Source organism: Euprymna scolopes, chromosome 46 (genome assembly GCF_053919585.1).
Source record: "Euprymna scolopes isolate OS-2025 chromosome 46, ASM5391958v1, whole genome shotgun sequence".
NCBI classification, from domain to species: domain Eukaryota; kingdom Metazoa; phylum Mollusca; class Cephalopoda; order Sepiida; family Sepiolidae; genus Euprymna; species Euprymna scolopes.
The window spans coordinates 180,371,663-180,399,298 of record NC_136527.1 but is presented as its reverse complement, the minus strand read 5'-3'; the positions used below and the strand labels follow the sequence as shown (position 1 = coordinate 180,399,298).

Genomic DNA, 27,636 nt, shown 5'->3' with positions numbered 1-27,636 from the left:
TTAATAAATATGTAATGTTATGAAAATATTCAGTTTAATATCAAACACATTAGAAATAAGCGGTTATATTTCCACACATATGACTTAAAACGAAAGCTATTTTAAAAGACCATATTAGTATCCATTGCTAAGTAACTAGATTATATATTGATTTGTATTATTAACTTTAATTTAATGAGTATTTAAATTCAATTTTCCTGTAATATAAACTTATAATATTTCTATTGTTTGCAATATATTTTTATTATTATCAGTAGCAACTATGGTAGTTGTATGGGTACTGTTCCTACAATTCTTACTATTATTGTTTATTTTACTTTATTAATTGCATAATTCATTTATCTATTACAAAATACTATGAATAGTATTAAATATTACAACAATATGAATGTGAATTAAGAGTTTTTGTGATTTGGAAATGTTTTATAAGGTTATGTTTCTTGTTTTGTTGGTACGATTAAAATAAACAATGATATTAAAATATTTAATTTAATTTGTTTTTACTTACAGATGTTCCTGCTTGAACGTTTTAATGGATATTAAAGGATCACCTTACTCCTTAAAGAGTATTCTTTACACAATTATATCTTTACGTAGCTGTCAACAGAAAACGTCTGCACACAACTTTATTAGAAAGATATGTGTGAAGAGTTATTTTATCTGGATTGTTTAGCAAATAGTGATAAGAACATCACACATAATTCAATTTGTGAAATTTTTGTTTAATGTTTTAATAAATCATAAGATATCGAATTTAACATTTCAGAAGAATCTCCTAATTTACAAAATAGAATATTTTAACTTTTACACAACGACATATATCTTATCAAATAAAGTAAGTGATACAAATTGAAATTTCTTTAGTATAAAATCTAACTTGCATCAACAACTCAGATTAAAATGTTGTTTATAACTTGGAAGTTATAATCTTGCACCAGGAGCAATTTATGTTTAAATATGAATATACATATGAAGGGAAAGCCACATTCTTGTAAAGTGTGTGGATATTCGTTTACTCAAAAATCAAATTTAGTGACACATATGAGAACTCACACTGGGGAAAAGCCACATTCTTGTGAAGTGTGTGGATATTCCTTTACTAATAAATCACATTTAGTAAGACATATGAGAACTCACACCGGAGAAAAACCGCATTCTTGTAAAGTGTGTGGATATTCTTTTACTGAAAAATCGAAATTAGTGATACACATGAGAACTCACACTGGGGAAAACCCACATTCTTGTAAAGTATGTGGATATTCGTTTACTCAAAAATCAAATTTAGTGAGGCATATGAGAACTCACACTGGGGAAAAGCCACATTCTTGTAGAGTGTGTGCATATTCTTTTTCTCAAAAATCAACATTAGTTAGACATATGAGAACACACACTGGGGAAAAACCACATTCTTGTGAAGTGTGTGGTTATTCGTCTATTCAAAAATCAACATTAGTTACACATATGAGAACACACACTGGGGAAAAGCCACATTCTTGTGAAGTGTGTGGATATTCGTCTATTCAAAAATCAAAATTAGTGAGACATATGAGAACTCACACTGGGGAAAAGCCACATTCTTGTAAAGTGTGTGGACATTCTTTTACTGAAAAATCAAACGTAGTGAAGCATATGAAAACTCATACTGGGGAAAAGCCACATTCTTGTGAAGTGTGTGGATATTCGTCTATTCAAAAATCAGATTTACTGAGACATATGGGAACTCACACTGTGAAAATAGCAAATAGCAGCCATAAAGGGAACAGCATCTATTCTTAAAAGAGCCCTCAGATATAAATTTAAATCATAGCAGAATCAATTGTTAGCTCCAGGAGGGAGTCCCTTGATCTCTTAATACTTACTGAAGTAAAATAAATAAAAAAAAGGGAAAAACCACATTCTTGTAAAGTGTGTGGATATTCTTTTACTGAAAAATCAAAATTAGTGAGACATATGAAAACTCACACTGGGGAAAAGCCACATTCTTGTAAAGTGTGTGGATATTCGTTTACTGAAAAATCAGATTTACTGAGTCATATGAGAACTCACACTGGGGAAAAGCCACATATTTGTGAAGTGTGTGGATATTTTTTTACTGAAAAATCAACATTGGTGTTGGTATTCTGATATCAAGTTGCAAAGTTCTTCTAGGGGACGGCTACTATACAGCGAGACATGATGGAGTATGCAAGTGCCTCCACTGGATCATCTGTAAAAAATTAAACATCCTGTGTAACAGCAAGTCCTGGGGAACACCAACCTGAAAAAACAGTTGGAAATGATTTATATACCATACATTACGACCATGTAATCCCTACAGCCACCTACCTTGAAAATGCTGCTGTGAAACCTGACATAGTTATATGGAATAAGTACGAGAGAGTTGCAATCTTGATTGAAGTGAGTGTTCCTAATGATGGCGGTCTTAACAGAGCTGAAAGAGAGAAACAGACCAAATACCAAGATCTCATGTATGATATGAAAAGAAACTGGAACCTAAGGGGATATCGATCATACCAGTTATCATAGGTGCCACAGGACTTATGAAGAAGAACCTGAAGTCCTACCTAACTAATATTCCTGGTGAACCAAGTGCAAAAGAGATTCAGACAATCGCACTTAAGGGAACAGCGAGGATACTAAAAAGAGCTCTCGGTTGGTTTTAATAAAAAAGCGGGGCAATGTTGGCAGCTGGTTTGGCTGCCCCATACCCGACATTACAATCTTCAAAGGAAGAAAAATAAAAAATAAAAATTAAAAAAAAGGGAAAACCACATTCCTGTGAAGTGTGTGGATATTCCTTTACTAATAGATCAAATTTAGTTAGATATATGAGAACTCACACCGGAGATGAGCCTTACAAGTACCTTGCCATTGAGGAAAACGAGAACATACAACATGCCAAGATGAGGGAGAAGATTAGTAAAGAATATGTACGCCGGGTGAGGAAAATATGCAAAACCCAGCTCACCAATAAAAATAAAATTACTGCCATAAACCAGCTTGCTATGCCAGTAATAACATACAGCTTTGGTATCATTGACTGGCCACAAAAATACATCAACCGGCTAGATGTAAAGACACGGAAGCTACTAACGCTTCATAAAATAATATATAGAAATCAGTGTCTACCAAGGCTGTATGTGCCCAGGGGAGAAGGAGGTCTGGGACTCTCAGAGATTAATCATCAACATAGGGCAACTATTGTGAGCACCGGTCAGTATCTGAGAAGCTCCCAGAATGACACCCTCTCAATAGTATATGAACATCAGGAGACAAGAGCCAGCAGAACAACATCAGTCACCCAGCTGACCAAACATTTTGGTAAGAGTTGTCTCTCAGATGAGGACGAAACACCAAACAAGTGTGCCACAGAAATAGCAAGAAAGAGCCGTCAGAAATATACCGAGACCTTTCAACAGATGAACCTTAAATAATGGGAACAACATCAGCGTGCAAAGTATTTTCTGGGGGAACTTTCTCGGGAATACATAGATAAAGAAGGTTCTTTGGACTGGCTCAAAAGAGGATCCCTCCACCACGATCAGGAAAGGGTCATAATCGCGTCCCAAGACCAGGGATTGATGACCAATGCATTCAAGAAGATGGCAGGGATCAGTAATGACAATAAATGCAGATTCTGCCACACAGAATTGGAAAGTATTGGTCATCTGATATCAAGTTGCAAAGTTCTTCTAGGGGACGGCTACTATACAGCGAGACATGATGGAGTATGCAAGTACCTCCACTGGATCATCTGTAAAAAATTAAACATCCAGTGTAGCAGCAAGTCCTGGGAACACCAACCTGAAAAAACAGTTGGTAATGATTTATATACCATACATTACGACCATGTAATCCCTACAGCCACCTACCTTGAAAATGCTGCTGTGAAACCTGACATAGTTATATGGAATAAGTCAGAGAGAGTTGCAACCTTGATTGAAGTGAGTGTTCCTAATGATGGCGGTCTTAACAGAGCTGAAAGAGAGAAACAGACCAAATACCAAGGTCTCATGTATGATATGAAAAGAAACTGGAACCTAAGGGGATATCGATCATACCAGTTATCATAGGTGCCACAGGACTTATGAAGAAGAACCTGAAGTCCTACCTAACTAATATTCCTGGTGAACCAAGTGCAAAAGAGATTCAGACAATTGCACTTAAGGGAACAGCGAGGACACTAAAAAGAGCTCTAGGTTGGTTTCAATAAAAAAGCGGGGCAATGTTGGCAGCTGGTTTGGCTGCCCCATACCCAGCATTACAATCTTCAAAGGAAGAAAAATAAAAAAAAAAGAGAAAAACCACATTCTTGTAAAGTGTGTGGATATTCTTGTTCTCAAAAATCAACCTTAGTTAAACATATGAGAACTCACACAAGGGAAAAGCCACATTCTTGTAAAGTGTGTGGATATTCTTGTTCTAAAAAATCAACCTAAGTTAAACATATGAGAACTCACACAAGGGAAAAGCCACATTCTTGTAAAGTGTGTGGATATTCTTGTTCTCAAAAATCAAATTTAGTGAGTCATACTAGAACTCATACTGGGGGGAATTGAATGCGTACTAGACACCAACCTCGGGTTTCAGTCTCTTGGTATAGGGGTCTACCATGAACTCTGGTATGGAGAAACTGTCAATTGTCATTTATGTAAACCTTGATCATATATTAAAATTTAAATGAAAATAAAAAAAATAAAACTAAATCAATAAACTGGCAGGACGTCGTCCAAAATAAAGAAAAATCCCTTTAGCTTTGCTATTTACTGGGTTATATGAGAAAAATAACGGTGCACCTTCTTCTAGTGATGTTTCCACAAGTAACAACACTAAGCTGGACACTCCACCAGACAAGTCAAATTCTAGTCCTGAAATCCGGCAAGATAAAACAAAGACTACTAGGAAAAGACACTATAACCAAGTAAGTGATCTATTGAGGAGACGAAAATTATTTTTCATTGTTTCGCATATTCAAGGTATGAAAAATGGAGGAGGAAGAAACGGTATTTGAGGTTCAATTAAAAACTTATCCCTTGACAAAAGAAAAAAACATTACTAAATACAAGTAAGAACATACTTTCAATTATATCTAAAATACATAAATATCTCCAAAAATATGTTAGAGAGTACATTAAGAAAGATTTTAGTGAAGCAACGATTGATTTCACCAAATTTAACACTGCTGAAATTGCCCAAAGCCAGTGGAATAGGGAGAAAGATTGGACAGTGATTTGGTCAATGGAATACGCAAATATAAAATATCAAAAATTCGCAGAAAGTTGTAAGCAAGCTTTGAGAAGGAAAAGTTAACATGTCAGAAGTCTAATTCTTTGAGGAACAATGTCTGTCCTGTTTAGCAAATGTTCCAACTAAAAAAATATCCATGAAATGGCTAAAAACGTCATTTGTCAAATCAGCAATACACTCGAATCTCGTCGATGGGGTTTGCATCTTATAAGAATGTGAAGTTTGCATGAATAAGAATGCAGCGGTAAAGCAATAACGTTATCGAGTATTAATTAGGGAAAAGGAGGACGATAATAAAATTCGAGATTTAAAAAGACGAATGAAAATCGGGAAACCGTCCAACATGGAACAAAAAACTTTATAGTAGACGAAGTCGTATATTATTTGTTTGTTCTTTGGTCGTAATTTTTTGTTGATTATATTAATCTGATTACGGAATAAAAACTCATGACGGTAAATAGCATTTCGGTAAATAACTTAGATGTAAGTTGTCTCCTATTTGCGTCATTATCAGAGCAAATTGATAGCGTTAAATAGTCATTCCATACTGAGAACCGTCATTCGTGTGTGCATGTATATTTCAGAGTGTTTATATATATTATTCGTGTCTATATTGGCGGGGGCATAGAGAACGAAAGAGTGTATATTATAGACAAGTTTATTCTTCATCCGGATGAGATGATGCCAGAAACTCAAGCTTTTATGGCTACATGGTCTCATTTTCCCTCCTTCGCCTCCAACGGACATCAGCTCCCAGTCTGACGGACTCCTCTGGTCGATCTTGCCTGCTCTCTCCTAACCTGTCTTTCAACTGACTCGAACACATCTCAATATATTGGGAATTCCATTTTCCGGCATCAGTGTGGTTTCTTCACGTTTCAAATTACACGTGTGCTTTGAACATGCATTCACATGCCTTTGGTAAACAAAGAAATTCCTAAATTGAATTGTATCGTTTTTAACCTATTTTGTTAATCATTATTTCTAACCTCGTATTGTCCATTCTTTTAACTGACATATTTAATATCCAGTTATTTCTAAAAGAATGAACAATCGCTGCATTCCTAAATTGAATATCCATTATCTGTTTAAACTTTGCTTACTGGGTTCGATTCTATCCTTTTCAAATATCATCTTCAAACATATCTATTTAATTACTGGGGTCTGTCCCCTCCTCATGTAGCAATAGTATTATGGTTCAAACGGAGATAAATAGGAGTGGCACTGAGAAAGAGGGAATCAGATAGACCAGGAGAAAGGGAAGGATCCGGAGAAAGGGAATTGCTAAGGATGGGTAAAGATTATAAATTCTGATTCTATATTATTCTCTATTCTAAGATAGACATTACAGAAATTAACTTGCGGATATCAAATGTTATTTAACTGGTATAAATTTAACAAATGCAACGCGGTTACTATTGATGCTTAATGAATATACGTCAGAGATATCTCCAGAAACAAACAAAGTACGAAAATAACCACCTCCCCTAAAAAACTGGACTTGTTTTATTGTCTGTAAAATATAAAGACTGGTGTGTTTTTAAATTAAAACCCGTTATAGAAATTGTGATGAACACACACACACACACACGAGGAAAAAAGATAAAACTGTATAACAGAAAACAGAAAAACAAAGAAAAAGACAGAAAATCATCGATTCAATTGGAAAAAATACTAATGTGATATTTTGTATTATTTTTGAAAATATGGAATGCCTTGTTTTAAATAATTTATTTGTTTTGTTGATGTAAATATTTAAAAATTGGAATGATAAAAAATATAAAATATTTTTTTTTGTAAATGAGGGTTTCGAATGGTGGATATTGAGCCGGGGCGACGCCGGTAAAATCGAAGGTGTATGCACACGCCAGATTTTTTACTGGCCTATAAAAATGACCTGAATTGTAATTATCACCGAAAACAAAGAAAAGCTTACATTTCAGGTTGGGAAGTTAGAATTGCTTAATGCCAAATAAAGAACAATAAAAACTTGTAAAGTGAAAACAGTTGTCTGCTTTGATTTTGAGAACAACAAAAGAATTGTCAGGTATAGATATAATTTTGCAAGCATCTGAAAAGGGCAAACCAGAAAATATTATATATATATATATATATATATATATATATATATATATATATATATATGATAAGGGAACATAAGATCATGATATTATTAATATGGGAATAGATACTTAATCGAAGGGGCATTCTCATTCGAAATAAAAAAAAACGAGGGCATGTTAGCATTACGGACCCTCAGTATATTAAAATTAGCTACTTCTCATTTTGGGCAGAGTTCACAAGAGAGTCGCCAACCTGATAGGTTGTGGACTGTCATCTAAGTTTCAGCCTCTGTCCCATCGACGAAATGTTGCATCCCTCTGCCTGTTCTACAAGTATTTTAATGGTGAATGCTCCGACGAACTACAAGACCTTGCACCCCTCGACGTAAATACCTCCAACAGACCAATCAAGCAGATAAATCTCACCCCTACACAGAAGAGATAAGAAGGCCGTCTACTATAATAGTTTCTTCCCCCGGAACTGCTAGACTTTTGAACTCGCTTCCGGGTTTTTGTTTTCCCAACTGTACTGACATGCAGATGTTCAAGTGTAATGTGAACAGATATCTTGCTACTCAACTCCCTACATAGAAGGATATTCGACACTATAAAACACGAACAAGGAAGCGTTAGACAAAACATCTCATATAAACAACGCTGCACACTTAAGAGCCTCAGCAGTAGCCCTAATCACCGACCACATCTCCTCCTACAACTTACACTGCTTCGGCCTGATTCCCTCAGACATCCGCAAACTCCTACTTATAATAGTAGACAACACATACTTCACCTACCAACGCCAAAAATACAGACAAATTACAATGCTGCCCATAGGTTCCAGCCTCTCAGGAATATTGGCCATCTCATACATGGACAGACTCGAACGCCGAGCCCTCAACACGTGCAACTCTATCATATTCCTCTCGAGATATGTTGATGTTCTGATCCTCACATCATCACGCACCGACGCTGAGAACATCTACGCTATCTTCTCTGATTCTGACCAACACATAGAATTCACCATCGAATACCCCAGCGATGACGGATCCCTATCACTCCTAGACTTCAACCTAAAAATATCAGATGACGGGGCCAGCATTACTAAATTCTACCGAAAACCAGCCAGCCGAAGTATATTTATACACTACAAGTCTGCCCTCCCTACTAAGGTCATCATCAAATATGCTAGGAATGAGATAACCCGCATCCAAAGCAAATGCAGCAAGCCAAAAAACAAGACAGAATGCACAAAACGGTTCCACCAGGTCCTAGAGGCTAACGGATAACCCAGCACTGTCATTAAACACCTTTGGAACACGAGAAAACATGTAAGAGGTTTCTCCACTAATACTTGCTTCCTTAAAATGCCCCATCTCAGCGACAAGATCACAACGGCTATCTGCAGGGCTATCAGAAGAGAGGGTCTCAATATGCAACTAGCCCACTCTAGAAACTTAATAAATAAACAGCAGTATATATTTAAACGAAAAAAAAATTAAAATTAAAATATAGCTAGCTGAAGTAATACAAACCAACTAAAAAAAAATCTACCACTCATGAAAATAAATAAATTAACAACTCCCAAGGAATGTCATCCCTATTCCACTCCCCTTCCCCTCACCTATTTTCCTACCCCCAGCAACACTAACCTAAACACCCAGCTGCCGACCGAGAACACATCACCCCGCACCCCACCTCCCTCCTCTCTCACATCCGACCCCTACAGTAGTCGACCGGACACAGTCCAGTGGCGATTTACGTGAGGCAGAAAAGCAGAGACACCGCACACGTCAGCAGAAAAAATAAATAAATAATAGTAATAATAATAAAGACAACATAACAGAGAACATTAAAAAAAGCTCACGCTAAAACAACAAGTTATAAACAAAAAATAAAGACAAATAAATAAAAATAATAAAATCATAAACATATTAATTACCACACCATACCTTACACAAATCCCTTACTCACATTTGCCCCGAGTCCTACACAATTTCCGCTCCATCATCCAGCATGCTTTGAATCGACCTGTTACGCACACCATTTGAAAAGGGAAAATTTCCGACATTAATAATGGAATACGTCGCAGAGACTAACAAGTAAGACATTTTACCAATACAACTGAAAAAAAAAAATATATATATATATAATAAAAACAGATATCATAAAACTCTAATACAAAAAAAAACTATCTAAAAATTATTGCGGATCAATAAGTGCACTAGAAGCTTTTTATTATTATTATTATTATTATTATTATTATTATTATTATTATTGGCGTCTGTTATAAAGCAATATTATTTTTTGATCGGTTACATTGAAAACAAACTTGTTATAATATTTAAAACTATTTTAAAAGTTACTTAATTGAATGTATTTAAATTGTAAAAAAAAACCTTACCTTTCATTCCAGGAATTCAATACGAAAAAAATCGGAATTAATTCTTTGTTCGATTTGTTTTTCTTGCTATGATTTCTTTAATAAATTGATACAACTTTTGTTTTGTGTGTCTAATTCATTAAGAAAAAAAATATATGAAAATATAAAAGAATCCAAATTAAAAGATGAAAATCACGATTTAAACGTGAAATTATTTAAAGAGAAAATCAATTGCTAAAGAACAAAGAATTTAGGTTATCGCAACACGGTGTAATCATGATTTCGGTCTTCGTGTAAAAATGTTCGTTCATTAGGTAAGTGTGCCGAATTTGTTTCCATATGAAGTTAAAATTATATTTGCCAATGATTAAAGCTTATTAGGTTAGTTCAGTGTTCGGATTTGTTTTCCTATCAAGTTTGAATGATATTTGTTAAATTTCTTCAGTGAATTTTTTTTGTGTGTCAACTTCATTAAAAAATAAATTATATGAAGATATAAAAAAACTGTTTTTAAATTTCCATTTTCACCCCAAACAAGGTACAGTGCCACTTTGATGTAGGGGCAATATGTTTCAGAGATACTATGTAGGGAGTTGAGCAGCAAAATATCTGTTCACATTACACTTAAACTTCTGCAGGTCAGTACAGTTGGGAAAGCAAAAACCCGGAAGGGAGTTCAAAAGTCTAGCAGTTCCGGGGGAAGAAACTATTATAGTAGACGGCCTTCTTATCTCTTCTGTGTAGGGGTGAGATTTATCTGCTTGATTGATCTGTTGGAGGTATTTACGTCGAGGGGTGCAAGGTCTTGTAGTTCGTCGGAGCATTCGGCATTAAAATACTTGTAGAACAGGCAAGGGGATGCAACATGTCGTTGATGGGACAGAGGCTGAAGCTTAGATGACAGTTCACAACCTATCAGGTTGGCGACTCTCTTGTGAACTTTGCCCAGGAGCGAGAGCCTAAAAAATATATATATGTACTTATTGATTTGTAAATCGCCACTTGTTCTCGTCTCCTCTTACCAACAACGACTATAATTCATTTCTCGCATCGTGACAGCCTTCGAAACCTCTATTACATACCTATCCCACACAATGCTCAAGCAAACTACATATCAAACATAATAATGTTTACCATAAAAAATAGTTTAATTTTAAGTTGCTCGAATTGTTAGTCAATTAAGTAGAAAAAATAATTTGATGTTTTTTACACTTACCTAAATATCTCCTCAAAAAAATCTAAAAATATATTATTGTAGAATATTTGATATATATATATATATATATATATATATATATATATGTGTGTGTGTTTTTACTATAAACACAATAATTTCATTCAAAGTTAGTCGAATTATAAACAAACTGAACACAAAAAATAAATGAATTTGTTTTAACATGTTTAAAAGCTTTTTTCTGTTTACACTTATCTATTATGTGGCTTAAAAATTCAATTAGCTTGTTTATAGTTCATCCAATATTGTATATTTTAGAGTGCTGATCACTTTCTTTTATAAAATTTACATCAACTGAGCATTCTTGTATCTGTCACAACCAATTAGCAGAAACTTAATGTAAAAAAATGGTAAATCTGAATAAATAAAAATCGATTTTATTACGTTTAAAAAAAGCCACAATTTATTCACAAAATAAATAATTGATAAAAAATGACAAACATTTTAGAGTGGAGTATCATTTAACCTGTAAAATGTTTTTTACTTGTGATGGGGGTATGAGACGAATGGATTCGCCAATCATTTTTTTAACCAACGGCTGTGCTAAACAACCAATCAAAACGTCGCAAAATTATTATAAAAATTGTCGAATTTTGGATTCAATCAGTTTGCTGTTAACCACGCCACAGACCGCATTTGATTCTTGACCGCCATCTTGGTTACTGATCTGAACAACGCCGCCATCTTTGTTCAACACAATGTCTTAAAACTTAACAGGTTATGGGCCCAGCCATCATCTTTTCTTTGACGGATCGGAATCTAAAATCGAATTGTGGCAGTTAAAATTTCCGGGATATCTAAGGATTCGAAAACTACACAAAGTGATACAATCTCAAACGAGCCGAATTTCTCGAAAAGAACGTGACTGTTTTTGCAGAACTGATTCAATGTTTAGACGATAGTAGTCTTTCTCTGATTATAAGAGACGCCTTGGTTGATGGACGAAAAGCATAGAACATATTAAGAGAACATTATTTATCAAAAGGGAAAATGAAAATTATATCCTTATATACCGAACTAACGTCTCTGAAACGTAACGAGGATGAAACGATCACCGACTACGTCATAAGGGCAGAAACAATCGCCAATGCCTTAAAACTCTCAGGTGGAATAATAAGCGATAGCTTCTTGATATCGATGACCCTCAAGGGACTTCCAGCCGATTTTAAACCATTTACAACTGTTATAACTCAGAAAGACAAACCCATAAATTTCAGCAAATTTAAAGTGGCATTGCGCAGTTACGAAGAGACTAATTGTATGCTCGTGGACAATAATAACTCCAGCAATATTATGAAGTTCAAAAATGCTTCTCGAAAGCAGACACCACCAAATTACGCAACTCACCGCAACGTATTCTCCAAAAGTAATTTTCCCAAGAAAAAGAAAATTATCTGGTATAATTGTGGACGACCCAACCACAAAAATCTCCAATGCCAATATAAACGCTCTAAAATGGACTCGGTAAAAAACGTTGAGAACTTTGAGGAAGAACATACATTTCTATTCACATGTAACTTTGACACAAACGGAAAAAATCTCCTTGTAGACTGTGGTGCTACAGCGCACGTTATCACCAAGGAATCTGATTTTATTAATTTTGATTCAAACTTTAATCCTCAAAGTCATTTTGCCGAACTTGCCGACGGCAGTGAAATAAATGATATAGTCTTGAAAAGAGGCGATGCTAAAATATTCCTAAAAAATAATAAAGGCGAAATCTGTAACTAAAAAATGCTCTTTCTTAAGCAAGACATATTTTCCGTGCAGTCTGCAATTAAACAAGGCGCGAATATACAATTTGGCCAAAATAAATCAAAATTGGCATACCCCAATGGAACTGTATTTGACATTAAAGAAAATGGCCGACTATATAATTTAAAATGTATGGTTCCCGCAAAAACTGCCTGTCACGACTTGGAAACCTGGCATAAAATTTTAGGACAGTGCAATACATCTGATATTAAAAAATAACCAAATGTAGTCGAAGGCATGAAAATAATACCTTCAGACGATCTCTCAAATTGTGATGTGTGTGCACAGGGGAAAATGACAAAAGATATAAGCTGAACGCCAGACAAAAAAACTACGAAACTTCTCTTACTTGTGCATTGTGACTTAGCAGGTCCGATCAATCCGATGGGGAGAAACAATCTAAGGTACGTTTTAAACCTTATTGATGATTTTTCCGGTTTAATTATAGTTTATTTTCTAAAAAACAAATCCGACACTATCCTCGCCACTAAGAAATATTTAGCTGATGTTGCCCCGTACGGTTCAGTAAAATGTATTCGCTCAGACAATGGGACTGAATTTACTAGTAAAGACTTAAAACTTCTATTAATTAACCACCGTATTAAACACGAGAAATCTGCGCTGTATTCCCCTTTCCAAAATGGCATGGCGAACCCTTTTGGAGATGACAAAATGTCTATTTATCGAATCGAAATTAGTGCATACTTTATCGACATACGCTTTAATAGCAGCAGCATATATAAGAAATAGATCGTTCAATAGAATATTAGGCAAACCACTGTGTGAAGCGTTTTGCGGTGTAAAACCCAAAATCAACCGAATGCATATATTTGGTTCAGATTGTTTTGCATTTATAGAAAATACCAGTAAACTAAATACTAAAACCGAAAAAGTTATTTTCGTAGGTTACGATAAAAAGAGTCCAGCATATTTAATCTACTTTCCAGCCTAAAATGCCATAAAAGGGTTAGATGTGTAAAATTCAATGATACATTAAATTTTAAAAATGGCGATTCAGTGGATGAACAACATGAAAGATACAAGACTACGCAGTGGATGACTGTTACTCGTTGAAAAACGCACCGGAAAGTTATAATAAGGCGATTAATTCAGAAAATCATCAAGAATGGGAACAAGCTATGATGTCCGAATTGAAAACTTTATCTGAAAATAACACCTACGAAATAGTGGCAAAACCAACTGATTAAAATATTATTTCTTCATGCTGAGTTTTTTCCAAAAACTTAACAGCTTCTGACAGTGACACTTTTAAAGCAAGATTTGTTGCAAAAGGTTTTTCACAAATTTCTGGAGTGGAATATTTTGCAACATTTTCACCAACGACAAATTTAACGACAATTAGAATTTTATTACAACTTGTCGCTCAATACAATTTAAAAATACATCAAATGGATGTAAAAAATTGTTATTATAATGCTCCGATTACTATGAAATCGATATTCACCCTTCAGAGGGATTTAAAATGAAAAATAAAAATTTCGTGTAGAAACAGAAAAAATCGTTATATGGACTAAGACAAAGTGCTCATAATTGGAATTTACTCATGCAATGTCCCGTAAACTCGTGCATATGTAGAAAATATGTAGGTAATAAACTATTGATTTTGGTTTTTTGGGTTGACGATATATTACTCGCCTCAAACTGTGACAATACTTTAAAAGATGTTAAAAATAAATAAATAAAAAATTTAAAATGGTCGATCTTGGAAGACTGTCGTGGTTCCTCGGTATAAAATTTACCTGTGAAAATGAAACGATAACCATGAATCAATCACGATACATTGAAAAAATTCTGCTCAAGTTCGAAATGCAAGATTGCAAACCGCGGACAACTCCCATTGAAATCGACGTAAATAAAAATATAGAGACTGAAACAAAATAATTGGTCTCATACTCCCCCATCAGGAGTCAAAAACATTTCACACATTGTTCCTCAGAAAATTAAATTTCTGACGTAGTAAGATTTCTTTCTCAATCTACTTCTTATTTGGGCAGTGGTGCTTAAAAATCTTTTGCCATTGCTTATAACTTCTGTTAATTTTTGATATTTTATTTTTACATATTCCATTGACCAAATCAATGTCCATTTTTCTTCCTATTCCACTGTGTTTGGGCAAATTCAGCAGTGTTAGATTTGGTGAAATCAATCGTCACTTCACTAAGAGCTTTCTTCTCAATTGACTCTCTAACATCTTTTGGGAGATATTGATGTACTTCAGATACAATTGAAAGTTCTTAGTTGTAGTTAGCGATGGTTTTTCTTTTATCAAGGGTGAAGATTTTATTTGAGCCTCAAATACTGTTTTTTATTCCTCCCCTATTTCTCATTCCTGGAGTATGCGAAACAGTGAAGAATATTTTTTCTCCTCAAGAAACCACTTTACTTGGTTATAGTGTCTTTTCTTAGTGGTTCTTGTTTGGTCTTGCCGGATTCCAGGACTAGAATTTGATTGGTCTGGTGAAGTGTCCAGCTTAGTGTTGTTACTTATAGCAACATCACTAGAGGGTGCACCGTTATTTTCTTCACATGACCATACTGAATGTACGTTTGTATCCTGGGCGACATCCTGCTAGCTTTTTGATTTAGTTTTATTTTTCATTTTCATTTAAATTCGAATATTTGTTCAGGATTTACTTTAAATTGAAAATTGAAAATGTCCTCATACCAGAGTCCAGTGTAAATCCCTTATACAGAGAGACTGAAGACACCCGAGGTTGGTGTCTCGTAGGCATTCAATTTTCCCCCGAGTGTGCGTTTTCATGTGTCACTAATGTCGAATTTTGAGAATAAGAATATCCACACACTTCACAAGAATATGTCTTTTTCCTTTTTGGTTTTATTTTCCTTCAGTCGAAGTTCTCAGAAATCAAGAGGCCATAACCTGGGGCTAACACTTGAAGTCTATATGAGATATATAGATATGCGAATGTTCCATTAAAGTTCTTTATCTCTCAAACACTGAGTTAGTAAAGAAATTGAGAACATAGTTTTATTCTCCCCAATTAACCATTTTTATAAGTTGTATATTTCATTTGGTCTCTTGCTTATGCAGTATATCTTTCATTTTGGTCTCTTGGTTATACTGGATTCCATGACAAGAATTTATCAAGTCTGGTGAGTGTGAGTTCTCATATGTCTCACCGTTATTTTCCTCATATGACCATATTGAAGGGATCTGTTTATCCCGGGCGACATTCTGCCAGTTGCTTGATTTAGTTTTATTTTTCATTTTCATTTAAATTCGAATATTTGTTCAGAGTTTACTTTAAATTGAAAATTGAAAGTATCCTCATACCAGAGTCCAATATTAATTCGTGAGTTCTCATATGTATCACTAATGTCGAATTTTCAGAACAAGAATATACACACATTTCACATCAAAACAAGAATATCAACACACTTCGCAAGAATATGACTTTTCCCTTTTTTATTTTATTTTACTTCAGTCGAAGTTCTCAGAAATCAACAGGCCCACGACCTGGGGCCAACACTTGAACTCTATATGAGATACTTAGATATTCGAATGTTCCATTAAACTTCTCTCAAAGTTAGTAAAGTTAGTTAAGGAATTGTGAACATAATTTTCTTCTCCCCAATTTACCATTTTCATACATTGTATTATATCTTTGATTTTGGTCTCTTGATTATACTGGATTCCATGACAAGAATTTATCAAGTCTGGTGAGTGTGAGTTCTCATATGTCAAACTAATGTTAATTTTTTAGTAAAATACTTCACACGAATATGGCTTTTCCCCAGTGTGAGTTTTCATATGCTCCACTAACTTTGATTTTTGAGAAAAAGAATATCCGCACACTTCACATGAATATGCCTTTTCGCCAGTGTGAGTTCTCATATGTCTCACTAATATTGATTTTTGAGAAAAAGAATGTCCGCATACTTCACAAGAATATGGCTTTTCCCCAGTGTGAGTTCTCATATGTTTCACTAAGTTTGATTTGACAGAACAAGAATATTCACACATTCTACAAGAATGTGGCTTTTCCCCAGTGTGAGTTCTCATATGGTTCGCTAATTGTGATTTTTGAGAAAAAGAATATCCACACACTTCACAAGAATGTGGCTTTTCCCCAGTGTGAGTTCTCATATGTGTGACTAAAAGTGATTTTAGAGAAAAAGAATATCCACACACTTCACAAGAGTGTGGCTTTTCCCCAGTGTGAGTTCTCATATGTCTCACTAATGTTGATTTTTGATGACAAGAATATCCACACACTTTACAAGAATGTGGCATTTCCCCAGTGTGAGTTCTCATATGTCTCACTAAAAGTGATTTTCGATAAAATGAATATCCACACACTTCACAAGAATGTGGCTTTTCCCTAGTGTGAGATCTCATATGTCTCAGTAAATTTGATTTATCAGAACAAGAATATCCACACACGCCACAAGAATATGGTTTTTCTCCAGTATGAATTCTCATATGCCTCACTAAATATGATTTTCGAGAACAAGAAAATCCACACACTTCACAAGCATGTGACTTATCTCTAGTGTGAGTTCTCATATTGCTTACTAATGTCTATTTATAAAAAACAAGAATGTAGGTTTTTTCACCAGCTTGTGTATCTATCTTTATTGCAAAAGTTTTCTTCCACACACACGTCTTTTTTTATTTTAATTTTTTTTATAATTCAAGCTGAGGCACTATACAGATGCCAAACACCTATAACTATTACATATATTTACACCGAGATATTTCTTTTTAAATTATATATTGTCTTTGAAATAGTAATTTTAAACATTACTTGTCTGTAATTTGTGATTCGATTTCTTATTACCTTTTGATTTATTTGAACATTAAATATCTTTTTCACAAACATTTATGTTACCTTCATGCCGTGGTTTGTTTTCACCATTTCGTTGTTTTCAAAAATTCCTTAAAAAGTAATGTCCAGTATAATAATTTTCTCACAGATGTTACTGTAGTGTTGCAAATAAAGTAATAGATGTTTACACCTTAATGTTTATGGGTCATGATACTTCATTCACATTGAATAATAGGGTTCAATCCGGATCATCTGGAAAATATAAATAAATTCAATATTTTTAGTATTTGCATTCAGATATGTGTTTGTTTATTGTTGTCAGTATTATTAAATTGAACTCAATACATGTAGATTAATTTAATCTTAATGATTAATATAACATGACAAATATGACCGGATATTTTCAAATTTGGCACAGAGTTAATCGCTTTTTTACGCTATAATAGTCTAATTGACATTGTATCTAGCGTTTTGTTGTATTTCATCTTAGTGAGAATACATACACACACACACACACATATATATATATATTAATGATACAATAAGTGTAAATTACAATAAGTCCATGAAAATGTGCCTTGTCCAAGAACATAATTGATATATGAATATGCAAAAGTATAAAAAATATATTGAAACATTTCCTTAATCTGTGTTTGTTTTATACTTCCCCACTTGTGAAAATTTTTATTTTTTTTATTTTTGTGTTATTTTTTCGTATATATTTGTAAATTTTTAGTTCATCTTAGGTTTGTTCGAGTATATAAAGCCGTTTATTCATCTGAATATAAATATATGACAGTAATTTTTTTGACATTCTATAAATTATAATTTTAATTTTTTTTTTACTAATTCTCACCTGAAAAAAAGCACTTGGACGTAAGGGGATTAGTGATTGAGAACACACGGATAATAAAGATGTTGATTTACATTACATTTATACTTCTGTCTATCAGTACAGTTAGTGAAACAGGCAGCATGAAGACTAGCTGTTCTAAGGAAGAAGCTATTAAAGTAGGAAGCTTTCTGGCATTCAAGAACCTCAACAGTGAAAGGATGTGATTTTGTTGTGAAGCGGATTTGTTGTGGATATGAACGTCGAAAGGGCACACATGTAATGAGTTCATCAGAGCACATTCCATTAAACATGCTTATAAAACAGGCACTAGGCTGCAACATTGCAAGAATGTAAAAGTACAGGATTCTCTTTGGTGTGAGTAGTTTTCGAGCATGATAGAAGGAGCCATCTTCCTTGTGGCAACCTTCACAATGTGCTCAATGTATTTGTTCAAATTTTCCTTAAAAGGCTATGGAACCCCATCCAGAAAGAGAAGGTGTCACGGTTTTGCTCATCTGGAGATGAGCATTGGAGGTTCAGAGGGTGTTTATCTGATGCGCAAGAGATACTACACCTGAACATGATAGAAGGAGCCATCTTCCTTGTGGCAACCTTCACAATGTGCTCAATGTATTTGTTCCAGTTTTCCTTAAAAGGCTATGGAACCCCATCCAGAAAGAGAAGGTGTCACGGTTTTGCTCACCTGGAAATGAGCATTGGAGGTTCAGAGGATGTTTATCTGATGCGCAAGAGATACTAGACCTAAACATAGTAGGAGCCATCTTCCTTGTGGCAACCTTCACAATGTGCTCAATGTATTTGTTCCAGTTTTCCTTAAAAGGCTATGGAACCCCATCCAGAAAGAGAAGGTGTCACGGTTTTGCTCACCTGGAAATGAGCATTGGAGGTTCAGAGGATGTTTATCTGATGCGCAAGAGATACTAGACCTAAACATAGTAGGAGCCATCTTCCTTGTGGCAACCTTCACAATGTGCTCAATGTATTTGTTCCAGTTTTCCTTAAAAGGCTATGGAACCCCATCCAGAAAGAGAAGGTGTCGTGGTTTTGCTCACCTGGAAATGAGCATTGGATGTTCAGAGGGTGTTTATCTGATGCGCAAGAGATACTACACCTAAACATGATAGAAGGAGCCATCTTACTTGTGGCAACCTTCACAATGTGCTCAATGCATTTGTTCCAGTTTTCCTTAAAAGGCTATGGAACCCCATCCAGAAAGAGAAGGTGTCGTGGTTTTGCTCACCTGGAAATGAGCATTGGAGGTTCAGAGGATGTTTATCTGATGCGCAAGAGATACTAGACCTAAACATGATAGTAGGAGCCATCTTCCTTGTGGCAACCTTCACAATGTGCTCAATGTATTTGTTCCAGTTTTCCTTAAAAGGCTATGGAACCCCATCCAGAAAGAGAAGGTGTCGCGGTTTTGCTCACCTGGAAATGAGCATTGGAAGTTCAGAGGGTGTTTATCTGATGTGCAAGAGATACTACACCTAAACATGATAGAAGGAGCCATCTTCCTTGTGGCAACCTTCACAATGTGCTCAATGTATATGTTCACGTTCATATTTCTTGTACATATTAAGCCAAGAAGTTTTAAGGAATAATTCTCAGGAAGGTAGTTATTTATACTGTTTTATTGTTTGTCTCATCTATTTGTCAATTTTCTTAACTGTATTAGTCTTAGGTTTCTTTGATGAAATATATTCGTTCATTCACTTGAATATACATTATTTGTAACTGCATACTTTTATCTTATCAGTTGTGTTTTTTTAATTATCAAATAATTTGAGAATATTACAAAACGTATTGAAAAGTGTATTTTTCAATTTTATAGAATTTGCTCTTATGAATTTATAGTAATTGTACCCCTCTATGTACATACTTCCTAATAACCCAACAAGCAGCAAAAGCACACACCTTCCTTGTTGATGTCTAAATTTTCCGGAAATCCTTTTACACAAATAGCTACATCCCTCGCTCAAAAACGATTTTAAATTCCTTTCCTATTTCTGGCTTCTCTGGTTAAAACGAAGCAATTTAAATGACATCTCTCTACTCCCATATTTCTTAGTAGATTGTAATAATTAATTCATTAGATCATTGCGTTTTTAGAATTCACTTTGAAGGTATGATTCAAAGTGTCGTTACAATATTTTGTTTGTGTCCCATCAATACTTGTTTAAGTATTGTCTCAAGATTTTTTTTTCTATTTTGTACATGCCACTATTCTGTGTGTTGTTTATAAGACTTCAAACATATGAAATTATTGTTTCCCCTTCACATAATAATAATAATACAGTATGTAGTGTGCATTGGATAAGACAGGGTTACATAACAATTTTTGTCTATGCCACTATTTTGTGTGTTGTTTATAAGATTTGAAATGTATTAAATTATTGTGTCTCCTTCACGTAATAATAATATTACCTTATGTAATGTGTATTGATTAAGACAGGTTTACATAACAAATTTGAATATGCCACTATGTGTGTGATTTATAAGACTGCGAATGTATAAAATTATTTGATTCGAAGTAGAGCACAAATTATTCAGGATAGACACCAGTGCTTTGGGTAGAGGTGGGACCTGGTGTCGCAACGATATTGCAAGACAGTTTCAGCAACACTCTCAAAATTCAACAAACACTGAATACCCATATTGTAATTTATTATCCTCTTACAGAACACTTAATCACTCATTAAATTAAGATTATGTGACTGAGAATTGTATGCGTTTCACATATCATGTCTTCAGGAAATGTTGAAATATGTTGCAATCAAATTTGTGACACCAGCTAAACGGACATTTTAATAGTTACTTTTTAAAGAACAGTTAAAACGTTTTAGTAAATTTAAGACAATTGTAATTCTGATATATTTTTGCGAATGAAATAATTTTCTGTTTGTAATTTTACACATCTATGTTAGATCTTTGTTATTTCCATTCATATATTCCTGTATATCTGCTTCTGTTTATAATTTGTTTTGTGAGCATCAAGTAACCGTTAATCTATGAACCCCAAACAAAAAATTATATCAATTTAAAAGCTTTTTAAACTTGTAAATAGTTTATTCCTATTCTATAAAAATACTCTAAATCCTACACGAAGATTGGTATATCGTTGTCAATTGTTTTCAATCCTTTTATCACAGCATAAAGACGTTTTTTGTATTTTCCAAAAAATATTTGAAGCATTTTCATTAATTAAAATGTTAGTTTACAACTGATAATAAATAACGTTAATTTTGAAACGCTCAAGTTTATAGAACTTGCATTTATTAGTTGAACACAAAAATACGTTTAACGTCTTATTTGTGTTGTATGCAATTATTCAAAAATTTGGGAGAGAGGGAGAAAATGATAGACGACATTGTAGAACATAGATTATTGATGTGTTTATTGCAAAGTTAATTAAAACAATTAAAATGGACTTTTATCAAACATAACTCAATCCCTACACAAACTAACATCGTGATGTTATATTTTATAATATTTATATACTTTTAACACCACTGGCTAAACTCATGGGAGCAGCTCTGCATAGCTAGTACATATCCTCTCGCTCATCAAGACTCCTACAGTGCCTCCATGTTAGCCACACACGGTAACTGTGTTCCTTGCGGCCCCAGGCTAAACCTGTAGGATATCTCATAGTAGGGGACCCGTGAGATAGTGTGTTATGGCCCACCGATGTATGGGCATGCCATGGCACACTACCAACCCCTACTACCAACTCCATCCAGAAAGAAAAGGCGTAGTAGCGGACACGATAGGGTGGCTGTCTAGCTCACTGAGATTATTTTCGACCAGAAGCTGTGGCCTCCTCTGCTGCCATTCGTTGCGGTTTTGCTCACCTGAAAATGAGCATTGGAGGTTCAGAGGATGTTTTTTGGATGCGCAAGAGATACTACACCTAAACTGTGCGAACAAATTAGGAGCCAATGTGCAAAGTTGTGTACCGATGATGATGATGCTTTTAAGATTTAAATGAATATATTGACATATATAGAGATAAGTTACTTGACGAAGTAATTTCAAACTGAAACTTTTTAGAATTAAAATCATTTTTTAAATGTAATGCAATCCTGATAATGTTATATATTTTTAATACGTATTTTATTGGATTCAAATCTAAACGTTAGTGTAACAACTGCTGATTAAAATAGTTAATCATTAATAAGATACTTCTAATACATTGTTATTTACTTAATAAACAATTTACATTCACACCAAATAAAGAGCATTGAGACATAATTGGATGCTATGTGAGAGAGAGGCATACAAATGAAGGCACCGTAAGTAATTAAACTAAATGTAAAAAATTGTTTCCCACTTTTTTTACGATCACCAATGTAAACAGGTTTTTATGTGAAACACTTAACGTGCATGCGGCTAGATAAACAGTTTAAATTAAATTTAATAGATAAACCGTTTGGTTTTTTCATCTTAAAATTTTATCTTTTTGGCTTTCCTTTGTTTTTTTAAGGAGGGATAACAGCCTGTGTGTTGTTTGGAGAGAGTGCATGTATTAATAATACATTCTATGTTTTGTGGTTTTAAATAAAAAACACATGCCATCATAAATAATAAAATTTCAATTTAAATTCTATTTTTTATTGTTTTAAATAAACACCTCCCTTCATAGGTAATACAATTTCAATTTAAATTCTATTTTTGTGGTTTTAAATAAAAAAAAACACCCCCCTCATTAATAATAAAATTTCAATTTAAATTCTACTTTTTGTGGTTTTAAATATAAAAAACACCCCGCTCATTAATAATAAATTTTAAATAAATTCTATTTTTTCTGTTTTCAATAAAAAAAAAAAACAGCGCCTCTCATTAGTAATAATGTTATCATTTAGAAAGCTATTCTTACCACGAAAAAGGAGGTCCTTGCTTATTAATTTATACTTTCACCCAACAAATAAATATACGGACATTTTCTGTGTGATGACTTATTTATTTTTTTTAATAGTACTTTACGTTACGTTAGAAGAAAAAATGGTTGATACAAAAATGATCATCTCGGAAGTCCCGATAATCGTCCAAAAAATTGCAAAAACAAAAAATACTTATAGAAAACAATAAGAATCAGGATGACAGTTTTTGCAAAATGTTATGTCAAACGATTTTTACAATATTTTTTTTTTTTTTTGCTTTTTTTTTTTCAAATTATGAAGTGAAAGTACAGAATAGTTAACATCATATGTCATCTAATCCCCATCTAAAAAACGTAAGGAACCAAAAACTAATATGAATCCCCCGTCTCCTCCCCTGCAACAAAAATTTGAAACTGCGAACGATTACAAGTACCATTGACTGGTAACTGGTCATAAAGTGAGTGTTAATTTTACATTAAATAAAATAGGAAAGTGATCCCCACTCTAAAATCTGAAATAAGTATTATTAATTTATAATTCCTTTAGTGGATATTGTTAAGGCTGTATAAACGTAATAGTAAAAAATAAACTCATTTTTTTTAAAGGGTTAAACTATGCTGGGTTAGATTGTAAAGACTTACGAATATTGTTTTCTATATTAAGTAAGTGTTAATTGATGATAATTGATCATTTTGTGTGAACTTTATAAAAGACAATGACGCATCTTTTAAAATATTACATATTGGATGAAACATAAAAATTAAAACGGAATTCTCCAATGATATAATATATTTCTTTAAATCTTAAAACAATGAAATATAAAAAAAAAAAAGTTTTCGTGATCAGATGTATTAACAAAAAGCTTAATTCAATCAACTTCAAATTAAATTATTTTCTCAGAAATCACACAAGTTTTACAAAAATAATCATATTTTTAAGAAAAATCTAAATATCACATTGAATAAAATATTTTAAAGATATTTTTTTAAAATCATACTATTATTATCATATTTTATTGGATTGCAAAAACAAAAATAAATGAACTTATTTTGATGGTTAAGATTATATCAAAAGTTATAGATTGGATTTTTTAGTGAAAAAAAAAAAGAAAAAAAGATACAAACTTACGTATATTTCCAGGATTTCAATACGAAAAAAAAAAACATCGGGATGAATTCGTTTTTCTTTTGTGTTCAAAACACAAAAATTGTTTTTTTTTTTTTTTAAGATTTCTTTAGTAAATTGAAACAAATTTTGTTTTGTGTTTTCAATTCAAGATTTTCAAGAGATAAAATATATGAAAATATAAAAGAATCAAAATTAAAAGAGGAAAAACATAATTTAAACGTGAAATTATTTAAATAGAAAATCAACTGCTAAAGAACAAAGAACTTAAGGTCATCGTAATAACACGGTGTCATCATTATTTCGTTCCTCGTGTAAAAAATGTCCGTTTATTAGTTAAATGTGTCGAATTGTTTCCATATCAAATTTAGATTGTATTTGTCAATGTTTGGGAATTTCTTTATAAAATGTCTTTTCGTTTTTTTTTTTTTTGTTTTTTTTTTGTATGTCTCATTTATTAAAATAAAAAAAAAATAAGATACATGAAGATTTAAAAATCAGGTTTATTTTATTTTATTTTTATTTATTTATTTTTTGAAGACTGAACATTTCATTAATAATTGAATTAGTCAAACTACTGTTAACATCCAAGATGAGAAATGTAGTCAAAATAATCAGTAGATTTACCGTTTAGTTGTACAAATAGCCTCGAACCATATAATCACTAAAAGGTACTCTTAAAGGTCAACACCGGTATCGAGCAGAAGTTTGTTTACATGTTTCACAAAGTTTAAATGGCTAAAATATAATCACGTAATTATTGAAAATGTGATCATGTGATTAAAATTTAATTTTTTTAACCACGGTGTTAAACAAATTTTAAAAAATAATGAAAGATGAAGTTTTAAAATGATTAAACGTGTTTTATTTTATAATTTAAAATGAAAAACGTTGAACAATAAAAATAACATTTTCAGTACTTATGTATTGTTAGTACTGTGCTGAAATGATATTGTTATTTTATTGAAAGCCATTCTTAACATGGGGAGGGTGATTTGTAACTATTCTGTGATTCCACCATACAATTAAAAAAGAAAAAAAAAAGATATCGTAAAACTTTAAGTAAACCTGAAAAACTATTCAAAAATAGCGCGGTAACAAAAATGCACAAGCATCAAATTTTGATTTAATTTTACAATAGATATTTTTCTCGGATGCATATGTCGGCAAATGGTACCGTGCTATTTTTATATAGTTTTTATTTTTTCAGTTTAAATTCAAGTTTCAAGATTTTTTTTTTTATTACATAAAGTTGTAATGTGGAAGCATAAATTAGTTACAAAACACCATCACCTCCTCATATTAAGAATGGTTTTCAAAATAATAACGGTATTATTTCAGCTCGGCACCAAAAATACATAACTACCTAATATTTAATTTTTATTGCTCAATGTTTTTTTCATTTTAAAGTATAAAATAAAATGTGTACTCGTACAGTTTATTAAAGACATTAAAAATGAAAATATCGAGAAAATAAAAGAGGTTATATTGTACGTATCCATTATGGAATGAAGTTCTCTGGAAAAACTTTCACTTAATTTGGTCAAGTAGTTTTTTTGTTTTGTTTTTTTCTTTGCTAAAAAAAACAAACAATTTGTTATGAGACCAATCAAAAGGGGCAGTGTTGTACTTTGTCCCGAAAATGTTCGATAACTCTTGGCGGTTCACAATTTACTATGACACCGTCTAAGCAGGTGCGCGTTCATATTAATTTAATTTTACACAGACGAATTTGAATAAATAACCCGACGCTTTTTCATTAAAGTTTCGATAAATTTGCACTTTTTTTTTAATACGCACGTTAAAGTTATTTCAAGTTATTACAAATACAAAATTATTTAATTTATTTTTAATTTTCACGTTTTAATTTTTTTAAAGTTATTTCAAGTTATTACAAATAAATTAATTTCGAACAAACAAAATATTGAATAAAATGACAATTGTATTAAGTTTTTGAATAAAAATTATTTAACACGAACTAACAAAATATTGAATAACATGAAAATTATTTAACAGAAACATTTTTATTAAGCATCTTGCTCTCGAAACAAAATATTGAATAAAATGGTACTTGTGCAGTTTCGCATAGACATTAAAAATGAAAAATATTGAATAAAATTTATTTAACACGAAAAAACAAAATATTGAATAAAATGATAATTATTTAAGAACATTTGTTTAAGCATATTGCTCTCGAATGCATTTAATGATGCGAGGAAATGCGTGCTCCTTCTCACGTCGTCTCCACAACTCTTCCATGACATGAGTGGAACAAATTCTCATTTGTCGCTAACTCTCCTAAGTTTTCTTTTTATGTGGGACCAAAATCCCTCCACAGTTTGTGTGTGGACTGATGAGTCTACTGGATTTATGAAATTTTGTTCGTGGAGCACCTTATCGTGACTGCGTGCTGGCTGGGCATACTTCCGTAGGCCGCCCATCCGTCACTGATGATCCTGGTCCCTGGCAGAATCCAAGATCTTATAATTGGAAGTAGTGTGTCCCGATCCCTTCGTTCTACCACTGCAAGATTGCATCGACTACTTCCTCTTTCTACGGCTCCAAAAACCCACACTCCATTTTTTGCTCTCCCTCTAATATATTCCCTTCTGAAGAATAGACTCGTCGATCTCAAGTTCTTTTGGTACATTTGTCTATTTGCATTCCACCCAGTATCATTGGGTTGCCTATGATATCTTTTTCACAGACTTCTCGGATGAAAGACATCCAGTTAACTATTGTGTGTTCCGATACACCGATTTCATCTTTTATTCTGCGCTGGATCATTTCCATGCTCCACCAGAATATTAATGTCAGCAACTTACTTATTGGCAAGCGGCTTCTTTCGAAGAAGGAGCCTTTCCTAACAGTGGCTTTGGATTTGCAAGAATCTGAGGGACAATTCCACACATATCCATCAGAAGTTTTTGACCGTTTATGCAGAACCCTACGATTGTTGCAACTTTGGCATACGCTGGTATTCTGTATCAGGCCTAAAGAAGCTGCAGCGTCAGTTCCAATGACTTCGGTAAACTTTGCAAATGTCCAACTCGTTTCATGTATTTCGGCAATTGTTAACATACGGTTAACAATGTCTGTTCTCATATTGAACAGATAAATAAAAATAAATAAATATAAAGATAAATTAATTACTTTGTAATAGCTAGAAAGAACTTAAATTAAAACGTGAAAATTAAAAATAAATGAATTAAATAATTGTGTATTTGTAATAACTTGAAATAACTTTAACGTGCGTATAAAAAAACGTGCAAATTTATCGAAACT

The 27,636-nt window shown here is 33.1% G+C and overlaps 1 long non-coding RNA gene across 1 annotated transcript; it reads right to left on the bottom strand.

Moving 5' to 3' along the window:
* Positions 1 to 11,285: 11,285 nt before the first annotated feature.
* Positions 11,286 to 26,349, bottom strand: LOC145270616 (uncharacterized). The gene is made up of 2 exons (XR_013865471.1): positions 24,355 to 26,349; positions 11,286 to 17,742 (listed from the first exon to the last, which is right to left on the bottom strand). It is a non-coding gene; the product is annotated as an uncharacterized LOC145270616 (long non-coding RNA).
* Between the last annotated feature and the right edge of the window lie 1,287 nt (positions 26,350 to 27,636).